We start from the raw sequence: 13,493 nt of genomic DNA, 5'->3' as shown, positions 1-13,493 counted from the left end.
GATGGACAGAGATGTTGCTGTAAAGAGATTAGTTGTGACACCCATCCGCCTGGTTTACATCCATCAGACTAGTTGAATTACTGTGACTGAGCTGAGTAGCCTTGGAAGGTCCTGGTGACTGAGTAGCCTTGGAAGGTCCTGGTAACTGAGTAGCCTTGGCAGGTCCTGGTAACTGAGTAACCTTGGAAGGTCCTGGTAACTGAGTAGCCTTGGCAGGTCCTGGTAACTGAGTAGCCTTGGCAGGTCCTGGTGACTGAGTAGCCTTGGAAGGTCCTGGTAACTGAGTAGCCTTGGAAGGCCCTGGTAACTGAGTAGCCTTGGAAGGTCCTGGTAACTGAGTAGCCTTGGAAGGTCCTGGTAACTGAGTAGCCTTGGAAGGTCCTGGTAACTGAGTAGCCTTGGCAGGTCCTGGTAACTGAGTAGCCTTGGCAGGTCCTGGTGACTGAGTAACCTTGGAAGGCCCTGGTAACTGAGTAGCCTTGGAAGGTCCTGGTAACTGAGTAGCCTTGGAAGGTCCTGGTAACTGAGTAGCCTTGGAAGGTCCTGGTAACTGAGTAGCCTTGGCAGGTCCTGGTAACTGAGTAGCCTTGGCAGGTCCTGGTGACTGAGTAACCTTGGAAGGTCCTGGTAACTGAGTAGCCTTGGAAGGTCCTGGTAACTGAGTAGCCTTGGAAGGTCCTGGTAACTGAGTAGCCTTGGAAGGTCCTGGTAACTGAGTAGCCTTGGAAGGTCCTGGTAACTGAGTAGCCTTGGCAGGTCCTGGTAACTGAGTAGCCTTGGAAGGTCCTGGTAACTGAGTAGCCTTGGCAGGTCCTGGTAACTGAGTAGCCTTGGCAGGTCCTGGTAACTGAGTAGCCTTGGCAGGTCCTGGTAACTGAGTAGCCTTGGCAGGCCCTGGTAACTGAGTAGTCCCCGGTAACTGAGTAGCCTTGGAAGGTCCTGGTAACTGAGTAGCCTTGGCAGGTCCTGGTAACTGAGTAGCCTTGGCAGGTCCTGGTAACTGAGTAGCCTTGGCAGGCCCTGGTAACTGAGTAGTCCCCTGTAACTGAGTAGCCTTGGCAGGTCCTGGTAACTGAGTAGTCCCCGGTAACTGAGTAGCCTTGGCAGGTCCTGGTAACTGAGTAGCCTTGGCAGGTCCTGGTAACTGAGTAGCCTTGGCAGGCCCTGGTAACTGAGTAGCCTTGGCAGGCCCTGGTAACTGAGTAGTCCCCGGTAACTGAGTAGCCTTGGCAGGTCCTGGTAACTGAGTAGCCTTGGCAGGTCCTGGTAACTGAGTAACCTTGGAAGGTCCTGGTAACTGAGTAGCCTTGGCAGGCCCTGGTAACTGAGTAGCCTTGGCAGGTCCTGGTAACTGAGTAGCCTTGGAAGGTCCTGGTAACTGAGTAAACTTGGAAGGCCCTGGTAACTGAGTAGCCTTGGAAGGCCCTGGTAACTGAGTAGCCTTGGAAGGCCCTGGTAACTGAGTAGTCCCCGGTAACTGAGTAGCCTTGGCAGGTCCTGGTAACTGAGTAGCCTTGGAAGGTCCTGGTAACTGAGTAGCCTTGGAAGGTCCTGGTAACTGAGTAGCCTTGGCAGGCCCTGGTAACTGAGTAGCCTTGGCAGGCCCTGGTAACTGAGTAGTCCCCGGTAACTGAGTAGCCTTGGCAGGTCCTGGTAACTGAGTAGCCTTGGCAGGCCCTGGTACACTCTTATAAAATAGGGTTCCAAAAGTGTGCTTCGCCTGTCTGCATAGGAGAACTCTTTCTGGTTCCAGGTAGAACCCTTTTGGGTTCCATGTAGAACCCTCTGTGGAAAGGGTTGTACCTGGAAACAAAAATACTTATTGAAAGGGTTCTCATGTGGGGACAGCCGAAGAACACTTTTAGGTGTCTAGATAGCACCTTTCCTTCTGTGTAGCTCTGTAGCCCCTGGCACTGTCATCAAATCAACGTTTATTTGTCACGTGCGCTGAATACAACAGGTGTGGAGCTTACAGTGAAATGCTTACTTACAGGCTCTAACCAGCAGCGCAAAAAAGGTGTTAGGTGAACAATAGGGAAGTAAAGAAATAAAAACAACAGTAAAAAGACAGTGAAAAATAACAGTAGCGAGGCTACATACAGGCACCGGTTAGTCAGGCTGATTGAGGTAGTATGTACATGTAGATATGATTAAAGTATCTATGCATATATGATAAACAGAGAGTAGCAATAGGGGTGAATCAACATACACATAACCTATCCATTCTGCAGGGTTTTGTTCCAGCCCTAAATTGGACTTATGCTTCATGACTGTCTTACTGCCACAACAACAGAACGGAAGGTGTTTCTATATTCTGCCTAGTTGACACCTATCAGCCTGGGGTAATTAGTGTACGGGGAGTAGGCCCTGGCAGCCTTCATGTCGTCTGGGGACAATCAACACACAGGAGGAGAACTATACATCAGGTTGCCAACAGTGATGGAGGCTAGTGGAGGGTAAACTGGAGCGGCCTCAGGAAAACTCAGGTCAACTCAGGTCAACTCAGACAAAGCCAAGTCAACTCAGGCAAAGTCAACTCAGGTAAAGTCAGGTCAGCTCAGGTAAAGTCAGGTCAGCTCAGGTAAAGTCAGGTCAGCTCAGGTAAAGTCAGGTCAGCTCAGGTAAAGTCAGGTCAGCTCAGGTAAAGTCAGGTCAACTCAGGTAAAGTCAACTCAGGTAAAGTCAACTCAGGTAAAGTCAGGTCAGCTCAGGTAAAGTCAGGTCAACTCAGGTAAAGTCAACTCAGGTAAAGTCAACTCAGGTAAAGTCAGGTCAGCTCAGGTAAAGTCAGGTCAACTCAGGTAAAGTCAACTCAGGTAAAGTCAACTCAGGTAAAGTCAACTCAGGTCAAGTCAGACAAAGCTAAGTCAACTCAGGAAAAGTCAGCTCAGGTAAAGTCAGGTCAACTCAGGTAAACTCAGGCAAAGTCAAGTCAACTCAGTTAAACTATTTTTATATCACTACATCCCATGCAGGGTTTTGTTCAAGACATACTCTGAAGAATTCTACTAAATCTGCCCGCTAGGACATTGATTGGCTGAATCAGTTGTGTTTATGTTGGGTAGCTCTGGAATTTCAATTTGGAATTCAAATTGGTCTGTGTCTGACATGACACCTTAGTCCCTATATAGTGCACTACTTTTGACCCAAAGCCATACATAGGTGGAATAGGGTGCCATTTCAGAGGCAATCTTTTACTTTTGCTTCCTGACTTACTGTTTGCCACGGCAACAGAGCAGAAGGTGTGACTGCATACTGCCTCCCTCCTAAACCAGATCCAATCAGATCAACACTTCAACTGTAATTAAGTGTGTTTGTTAATCTGCAAATCTGATTGGAAACGTTGACTGTCTGGACACATACGGGCTGGATATCTCACTGGGAATCATGTCTGTAGGCCTTATAGTGCGGTTAAGTCCTGACTCGGCCATATGGAGAACAGCTGGTGAATTACATTCAATCTGTGTGTTCTGTGTCACTCCTGCCACAGTAAAAATCATGATTCCTGCATGCAGGCTTTAAGACTGAGGATCATCCCGTTGTGTGTGTGTGTGTGTGTGTGTGTGTGTGTGTGTGTGTGTGTGTGTGTGTGTCTGTGTGTCTGTGTGTCTGTGTGTGTGTGTGTGTGTGTGTGTGTGTGTGTCTGTGTGTGTGTGTGTGTGTGTGTGTGTGTGTGTGTGTGTGTGTGTGTGTGTGTGTGTGTGTGTGTGTGTGTGTTGTTGACTCCAGTCAGCGAGCCATTCCTTTGTGAGATCAGCAGCACACTACATAGTGATGTAACCCGGTGGTACGAGATGCTTTTGGAATAAAATAACTGACATTGAATAATATACGACGACAACAACAGCAGGACAAGTAACAGGCTTGGACAGGAGGAACACAGAGATGGCTGTGCTTTACCGTTCACCTTCACTGCAGAGCAGCGAGCTCCTGGCGCTGTACGGACGAGAAGCGGACCCTTACGGGGGAAGAGACCGGGACCATGGCTATGAGGTGAGGAGACAACAAGTTGAAACTTGTGTGGGATACTACAAAGCAGGTTGAATGAGTTAGCCAGCTAACTATTCAGAACTACATACAGAGAGAGCCCTCTGTAATTACTGGGAGATCGCAGCATGGCTTCTTCTTTTGGCTCCATATTCCAACAGTTTGGATTTGAAATAATTTACATTTTTACATTTCAGTCATTTAGCAGACGCTCTTATCCAGAGCGACTTACAGTAGTGGATGCATACATTTCATGCATTTTTTTGTTTGTACTGGCCCCCCCGTGGGAATTGAACCCACAACCCTGGTGTTGCAAACACCATGCTCTACCAACTGAGCCACAGTAATCAAACAATTACCATGTTAAAGTGCACACTGTCAGCTTACATTTTTGGGCATTTTCATCCATATCAGGTGAACCATTACGGCACTTTTTGTACATAGTCTCCCCCCCACATTTTAGGGGAGAAAAAGTACTTGTACAAATTCAGTTATATGTGTATTAAAGTAGTAAAAAGTTGGGACCAAAAAGTTACAAGTATTTGTTCCCATATTCCTAGCACCCAACGTCTACATCAAGTTTTTGGCTCTACAAATTTGTTGGATGCATTTACTGTTTGTTTTGGTTGTGTTTCAGATTATTTTGTGCCCAATAGAAATGAACGGTAAATAATGTATTGTGTCATTTTGGAGTCACTTTTATTGTAAATAATAATATAATATGTTTCTAAACATCTTCTACATTAATGTGGATGCTACCATGATTACGGATCATCCTGACTGAATCGTGAATAATGATGAGAGAGAAAGTTAGACGCACACATATCATACCCCCAAGACATGCTAACCTCTCACCATTACAATAACAGGGGAGGTTAGCATTTTATATCATACCCCCAAGACATGCTAACCTCTCACCATTACAATAACAGGGGAGGTTAGCATTTTATATCATACCCCCAAGACATGCTAACCTCTCACCATTACAATAACAGGGGAGGTTAGCATTTTATATCATACCCCCAAGACATGCTAACCTCTCACCATTACAATAACAGGGGAGGTTAGCATTTTATATCATACCCCCAAGACATGCTAACCTCTCACCATCACAATAACAGGGGAGGTTAGCATTTTATATCATAACCCCAAGACATGCTAACCTCTCCCCATTACCAATAACAGGGGAGGTTAGCATTTTTTTGGGGGGTATGATATATACAGTATCAGTCAAAAGTTTGGACACACCTACTCATTCCAGGGTTTTTCTTAATTTTACTGTTTTCTACAATGTAGAATAAAATGGAAGACATCAAAACTATGAAATAACACATATGGAATCATGTAGTAACCAAAAAAAGATTTAAACAAATCATAATAGATTTTATATTTGAGATTCTTCAAAGTAGCCACCCTTTGCCTTGATGACAGCGCCGTATCGTTGTGAGACACTGAGTAGGGGAATGGATGATCTCCGCATGTGTGGTTCCCACCGTGAAGCATGGAGTAGGAGGTGTGTTGGTGCTTTGCTGGTGATACTGTCAGTGTTTCATGAGCTGAAATAAAAGATACCAGAAATTGTACATATGCATGACAAGCTGATTCCTCTCAAATGTTGTGCACACATTTGTTTACATGCTTGTTAGTGAGCACGTTTTCTTTGCCAAGATAATCCATCCACTTTACAGGTGTGGCATATCAAGAAGCTGATTAAACAGCATGATCATTACACAGGTGCCCCTTGTGCTGGGGGCCACTTTAAAAGGCCACTTTAAAATGTGCAGTTTTGTCACACAACACGATGCCACAGATGTCTCAAGTTTTGAAGGAGCATGTAATTGGCATGCTGGCAGCAGGAATGTCCACCAGAGCTTTTGCCAGAGAACTGAATGTTCAATTGAATGTTTTTTCTTTTATTAAAACACTCACTCCCTGACTCACAGCGCACTCATTACAGCTGGAGAAGTGTGCTCTTCACGGTGGGGTTATGGTATGGGCAGGAATAAGCTACGGACAACTAACACAATAGCATTTTATTGATAGCAATTTGAACGCAAAGAGATACTGTGATGAGATCCTGAGGCCCATTGTCGTTCCATTCATCCGCAGCCATCACCTCATGTTTCAGCATGATAATGCAGAGCCCCTTGTCTCAAGGATATGTACACAATTCCTGGAAGCTGAAAATCCACCAGTTCTTCCATGGCCTGCATACTCACCAGACATGCCCCCCATTGAGCATGTTTGGGATGCTCTGGATTGACATGTCTGTGATCAACAGATACATATATGTATTCCCAGTCATGTGAAATCCATAGATTACGGCCTAGTGAATTTATTTAAATTGATTGATTTCCTTATATGAACTGTAACTCAGTAAAATCAGTGAAATTGTTTCATGTTGCGAATATATATTTTTGTTCATTGTATATATATTTTGAAGAAATGCTTGAAATGGTCAAATTGACTCAACAACCAAAAACACATATTTAGGTTTATCTTTCTTATTGAATCAGAAAATCTATAGTTTCTGGCTGTTTATCAAAGTTAGCTATTTTTCCAACACAAATTGTTAGCGGATGTTTATTCATGTTAAATCTTCACTGTAGTGGGTGTTAATTCATGTTAAATCTTCACTGTAATGGGTGTTAATTCATGTTAAATCTTCACTGTAGTGGGTGTTAATTCATGTTAAATCTTCACTGTAGTGGGTGTTAATTCATGTTAAATCTTCACTGTAGTGGGTGTTAATTCATGTTAAATATTCACTGTAGTGGCTATTTATTAATGACTTAGGAGTTTAATACAGAACTAAACTCAGCAAAAAAAGAAATGTCCTCTCACTGTCAACTGCAGTTATTTTCAGCAAACTTAACATGTGTAAATATTTGTATGAACATAAGATTCAACAACTGAGACATAAACTGAACAAGTTCCACAGACATGTGACTAACAGAAATGGAATAATGTGTCCCTGAACAAAGGGGAGGGGGGGGTCAAAATCAAAAGTAACAGTCAGTAACTGGTGTGGCCACCAGCTGCATTAAGTACTGCCGTGCATCTCCTCCTCATGGACTGCACCATATTTGCCAGTTCTTGCTGTGAGATGTTACCCCACTCTTCCACCAATGCACCTGCAAGTTCCCGGACATTTCTGGGGGGAGTGGCCCTAGCCCTCACCCTCTGATCCAACAGGTCCCAGACGTGCTCAATGGGATTGAGATCCGGGCTCTTCGCTGGCCATGGCAGAACACTGACATTCCTGTCTTGCAGGAAATCACGCAGAGAACGAGCAGTATGGCTGGTGGCATTGTCATGCTGAAGGGTCATGTCAGGATGAGCCTGCAGGAAGGGTACCACATGAGGGAGGAGGATGTCTTCCCTGTAACGCACAGCGTTGAGATTGCCTGCAATGACAAGCTCAGTCCGATGATGCTGTGACACACCGCCCCAGACCATGACGGACCCTCCACCTCCAAATCGATCCCGCTCCAGAGTACAGGCCTCGGTGTAACGCTCATTCCTTCGACGATAAACGCGAATCCGACCATCACCCCTGGTGAGACAAAACCGCGACTTGTCAGTGAAGAGCCCTTTTTGCCAGTCCTGTCTGGTCCAGCGACGGTGAGTTTGTGCCCATAGGCGACTTTGTTGCTGGTGATGTCTGGTGAGGACCTGCCTTACAACAGGCCTACAAGCCCTCAGTCCAGCCTCTCTCAGCCTATTGCGGATAGTCTGAGCACTGATGGAGGGATTGTGCGTTCCTGGTGTAACTTGGGCAGTTGTTGTTGCCATCCTGTACCTGTGTGACGTTCGGTGTGATGTTCGGATGTACCGATCCTGTGCAGGTGTTGTTACACGTGGTCTGCCACTGCGAGGACGATCAGCTGTCCATCCTGTCTCCCTGTAGCGCTTTCTTAGGCGTCTCACAGTACGGACATTGCAATTTATTGCCCAAGCCACATCTGCAGTCCTCATTCCTCCTTGCAGCATGCGTAAGGCACATTCATGCAGATGAGCAGGGACCCTGGGAATCTTTCTTTGGTGTTTTTCAGAGTCAGTAGAAAGGCCTCTTTAGTGTCCTAACTTTTCATAACTGTGACCTTAATTGCCTACCGTCTGTAAGCTGTTAGTGTCTTAACGACCATTTCACAGGTGCATGTTCATTAATTGTTTATGGTTCATTGAACAAGCATGGTAAACAGTGTTTAAACCCTTTACAATGAAGATTTGTGAAGTTATTTGGATTTTTACGAATTATCTTTGAAAGACAAGGTCCTGAAAAAGGGATGTTTTTTTTGTTGCTGAGTTTTTAGGTCTCACTGTGTGTTTATTAATGTTAAATCTTCACTGTAGTGGGTGTTTATTAATGACTCAGGAGTCTAAAACAGAACTATAAGGTCTTATTGTGTGTGTACTGTACATAATATTCTGAACAAATCTTTCAGGAGTATGATGATGTGGATTCAGAGGGCAGCGAGGAGGGGAGAGACGACATGCGGAGCTCTCTCTCTCTGGAGGAAGGATACGGGGTGGAGAGAGGGGAGCGCTCAGGCCTGGGACGCGTCTACTTCTCCAACCAGGTAGTCTAGAATAGACACTGCTCCATGCTCTTTGCACCTGTTTCCTTTTTACTATAAATTCATGACCATTCCTTTACTGTTTCTACTGTTCCTCTGTATATGCGTAGGCTTTGCCTGTTAACAACTGATGTTGAAACTAAATTGCTGCGATGGGACAGTAGTGCCTGGTTCACACTATCATGTCAACCCAAACTTTAATGCTCTGGCTTGGCAATTTTTATCTTTACCTGATCCTTTCTAGCACGGTTCCAGCTATTATGGTTTGGCTTGGCTTGGTTTGGTTATTTTGGCTTGGTTTGGCTTGGTTTGGCTTGGTTTGGTTTGGTTATTTTGGCTTGGTTTGGTTTGGCTTGGTAGTGTGAAAAGGGTCAAAAGATTGTCTGAATCAAAAGGTTGGGATTCTATCCAATCAGTGCGCGCTTTGACATATAAGGTCATTTCAGATTGAGCCAACAAATGCAGAGTTTACCATGAATGTGGTGTCCGGGACCGTGGGGACATTGTCTTTAAAAGGTGCATAACCAGGCGAACGGATTAAATCCTGGTCCTAAATGTGGGTGTTCCTCTTCCCCCACCAGGACTACTACCAGAGGCTGGAGCAGCTGCAGAGAACCCATCTGAGGAACATGGCTGAGCTGGAGAAGATGTATATCTGTAAAAGGTCAAAGGTCAACAAGAAGGACGATGAGGAGGACAAGTGTTTGGAGAGAGAGGGCAGAGACATACAGGATCTCCAGCCCAGGTCTGATATCATGGCTTTTAGTACTGCACCTTTTGAAACGGAATTTAGTTTTTAGTTAAGTAGTTGTTGGCTATGTAACCTTGTGCTACCTTTTTACAAGACAAGGAAAAATGAAGTGTTTATTATACTGAACCAAAATATAAATGCAACATGTAATGTGTTGATTCCATGTTTCATGAGCTGAGGCCTATGCCCTCCCAGGCCCAGCCATGGCTGTGCCCCTGCCCAGTCATGTTAAATCCATAGATTAGCGCCTAATGAATTTATTTCACTTGACTGATTTCCTTATATGAACTGTAATTCAGTAAAATCTTTGAAATTGTTGCATTTATATTTTTGTCCAGAGTAGTATTTGGGGGAACAAAAACATCAGTGTTTGTTTTGTTGTGCTTTTGAAAACGGTATTTTAGTGTTTCACATCATCAGCTTTAACCGTGATGCGCTTGATACTTTTTCCATAGTAGCAACAATGAAAGCTCATCTTAAATGGTACTCAATCTCTCCTGTCTCTCAGGGTCACGTGGGAAAGCCAGAGCTCTGGCTCTATGCCAGTGAGGCGACTGCAGAGAATCCTTTCAGACGAGGAGCTTAACTTCCACGAGGAGACGTCCAGCGACGTGTCTGACCAATCAGGAGACGGCGTTGGTGGAGACGGAGGAGAGGAGGATAACCATTATGAACTGCTGCTGGAAGAGAGAGGTCAGTGGGAAAAAGAGCCATAAACAGCATGTCATAAATATGCCCCCTGCTGTAACATAATATGCTAATCTTCTCCTACCGTTGTCAATATTTTTGTAAATAATTCAGCAAAAAGTTCACTAAATGGAAATACAGTAAGTCTCTGACTTTATTGTGAAATCCTGGTCACGTTTTAAAAAGTAATGTATGTACTGTGTATAAACAGTGCCTTCAGAAAGCATTCAAATCCCTTGACTCATTCCATATTTTGCTGTGTTACAGCCTGAATTCAAAATTGATTAAATAAAAAAAATTCTTCACCCATCTACACACAATACCCCATAATGACAAAGTGAAAACATGTTTTTATAATATTTTTTTTTACATTTATTGGAAATTAAATACAGAAATACAGTATCTCATTTCAATAAGTATTCACACCCCTGAGTCAATACATGTTAGAATCCCCTTTGCCAGCGGTCACACCTGTGAGTCTTTCCGGGTAAGTCTCTAAGAACTTTGCACACCTGGATTGTATAATGTCTTCTTGGTAAGCAACTCCAGTGTAGATTTGGCCTTGTGTTTTCGGTTATTGTCCTGCTGAAAGGTGAATTCATCTCCCAGTGTCTGGTGGAAAGCAGACTGAACCAGGTTTTCCACTAGGATTTTCCTGCGCTTATCTTCCTGTGCTTATTTCATTTATTTATTTTTATCCGGAAAAACCTCCAATCCTTAATGATTACAAGCATACCCATAACATGATGCAGTCACCACTAGGCTTGAAAATATGGAGCAAAAAATATATGTGTTGTATTTGCCCCAAACATAACACTTGTTGCAAACAGGATGTATGTTTTGGAATATTTTTTATTCTGTACAGGCTTCCTTCTTTTCACTCTGTCAATTAGGTTAGTATTGTGGAGTAACTACAATGTTGTTGATCCATCCTCAGTTATCTCCTATTACAGCTATTAATCTCTGTAACTGTTTTAAAGTCACCATTGGCCTCATGGTGAAATCCCTGAGAGGTTTCCATCCTCTCCGGCAACTGAGTTAGGAAGGATGCCTGTATCGTTGTAGTGACTGGGTGTATTGATACACCATCCAAAGTGTTATTAATAACTTCACCATGCTAAAAGGATATTCAATGTCTGGTTTTGAATTTTTACCCATCTACCAATAGGTGCCCTTCTTTGTGAGGCATTGGGAAACTTCTCTGGTCTTTGTGGTTGAATCTGTGTTTAAAATTGCTCGACTGCTCGACTGCAGGACCTTACAGATAATTGCATGTATGGAGTACAGAGATGATTAGTCATTTAAAAATCTCAGACAGTGAGTCCATGGAACTTATGTGACTTGTTAAGCACTCCTGAACTTATTTAGGCTTGCCATAACAAAGGGGTTGAATATTTATTAACTCAAGACATTTCTGCTTTTCAATTTTAATGAATTAGTAAAAAATTTGAAAAAAACATAATTCCACTGACATTATGGGGTATTGTGTGTAGAACAGTGACAAAAACAGCTGAACTTAATCCATTTTAAATTCAGGCTGTTACACAACAAAATGTGGAATAAGTAAAGTGGTGTGAATACTTTCTGAAGGCATTGTATGTCTACACAAAATCACTCAATCCATCCATCAAGGTCACAATGTTTAATAGTTCACTATTTTGTCTCTTTCTGATTGTAGATGACAGCCACAGCCCCAGGGCCTGGAGCAGGAAGGACAAACCCCTCAGGAACAGTCTCAGGTAAAGAGAGAGAATGTGACTTCCTCTGTGGTACTTTATACATTCAATTGTTTTTAAGTGTATGAATTATTTTTTCAAAAAGAATCAATGTGCTCAACTCTTATCCTCTTCCGTAAATACATGAAAGGGTGCTTGGAGCCAAAGGTCAATCACATCAAAAAATGAAACAAGGCATCGAAGCATTCCCTAGAAGATATACGTTGCAATTGAAGCTTTGTTTTACTATTGTTCCCCCACAGGGACAGTCAGTCCTGCTGTCCAGAGAGTATGACCACCACCATCACCACCACCACCACCGCCCATAAGCAGCCATCCTCTACTTCACCATCTAGGAGCCAGCTCCAGATCCAGCTGAGAGGCTGCTGCCCCAAGAGCCAGGGCAGAAACCAGGGAGGAAACCTGAGCAAGACAGGGAAGAGAACCAGAGGAGAGAGCTATAGGGGGGATAGAGGTCCTGATAACTCCAGAGGGACTGTGACCGTCCCCAAGCCGTTCAGGATGATGATGAGGGAGGAGGAGAAGAAGAGGAGGAAGGTGAGGAGGTTTTGTTTAGTTGTATTGTTCCCTAAAGAGTCTTGAATGAATAATGTAACCTAGCATTCCATTGGGAAATGTACTACGTGTCATAAATACAGTATATGTATGCCAGACGTGCTGAGCAAATGTCCCTCTGGGTGTTTGGGTTAAAAGTACTATATAAAACTAATGTAATATTGATGTATTATTGTTATTAAGGTCAGGACGCGTTCGGAGGTGGAGCTGGAGAACTTGCTGCTGCGCCGGGAGCTGGACGAGCTGAGGGAGTGCGGCATGAAGTTCAGGGCCTCGCCGGCGCCCGCCCACACTCACCTGCCGCTCTACGACGTCATCAGCCGCCGCCTCAGCCAGCGACCCGGTTACCATCCCGGTAACCACGGAGTTAACTTTAGTAATTATCGGTATGTCTCGGTCAGCGGTGGCAAACAACGGGCCTCCTCCTGCTCACCCCAGAGACCGTTCAGCTTCCTGGAGAGAGAGAGGAGGAAGAGGGAGCAGAGGATTGAAGTGGAACTGGAGAACCTGGTGGCCAAAGAGAGGAGGGCATTCAAGGCCAGGCCAGTGCCCAGGTCTGTGTACTACAGCCACAGCGCCACCCACAGGCAGCAGAGCAAAGTGCAACAGCAGCTGACGAGTCAGAAGATGAAACGGAAGAATATGACCCACCAACACAGCACGCAATCTACACCAGGCTTGCGGGCCGAGGGTCCAGGAGAGAAGAGGGGGGACACAGAGGGGGGAGAGGACCAGGGCCTAACGCTTGTGGAGAAAGAGAAGAGTTTTCACCTAAAAAAGGAGGGACTCCCGTCCTGCAACAGCAATAGCTACTGGAGGTCCCAGAGCCGGAGCAGGCGTCCGTCGATCAAGATGGGGACGGGGGGACCTAGGAAGCAGCTTGAGCTCCAGATAGACATGGAGTCGGAGAGGAGGAAGGGGAAGGAGAGAGAGAGGGAGCTGTCTTACATCGACCCACTCTGCACCCCTGGCAGCCCCTACAACCTCTGTTTGTCTCTCGTCAGTCAGGAGGACCTCCCTCTCCCAGCCAGCAAAACAGACTACATCAGCGTGTGTAAAAGCCGTGATCAAGTCGTCGAAAGTCTTCTGTAAAGGGTTCATTCATTTTGGTCAAAGTCAAGACCTGTATCATCTAACATGTTAACTCCTGTCTCTCTGGCTCATCCTTTACATGTACAGTGCCTTCAGAAAGCATTT

This window comes from Salmo trutta, chromosome 5, assembly GCF_901001165.1.
Source record: "Salmo trutta chromosome 5, fSalTru1.1, whole genome shotgun sequence".
In the NCBI taxonomy this organism is placed as follows: Eukaryota; Metazoa; Chordata; class Actinopteri; order Salmoniformes; family Salmonidae; genus Salmo; species Salmo trutta.
This window is presented reverse-complemented; position numbering follows the sequence as displayed.